The sequence below is a fragment of the Capsella rubella genome, unplaced genomic scaffold (genome assembly GCF_000375325.1).
Source record: "Capsella rubella cultivar Monte Gargano unplaced genomic scaffold, Caprub1_0 scaffold_3, whole genome shotgun sequence".
Taxonomy (NCBI): Eukaryota; Viridiplantae; Streptophyta; class Magnoliopsida; order Brassicales; family Brassicaceae; genus Capsella; species Capsella rubella.
In genome coordinates, this window is record NW_006238921.1 from 12,472,940 (window position 1) to 12,473,242 (window position 303).

The following is a 303-nucleotide window of genomic DNA, read 5'->3' on the forward strand; positions in this document are numbered from 1 at the left end:
TCCGAGATTGAGAATGGTTTGATGGTGTATCAGCTTAAGTTGTTTCACTATTAGATCATGAAGAATGCTCCAAGTAGAGAGGTTAAGGCTGCTGAAATAAAGAAAGGTTCTTGGTGTTCTTTTTTTTGTTGAAATGTATCAGTTGGAGTAGCTGCAAGAAGAAAGAAGACATGTCAAAAGTTCCGACGTGCTTTCTCAAGTAAAAAGCCAGTTTGATACAGAAGAACGAGTGAGTGAAGGTGACAGTGTAAAGTGGTTTTGACGCAGAGAGGTGTAGCTGAGCGTATGAAGACAAAGTAATAT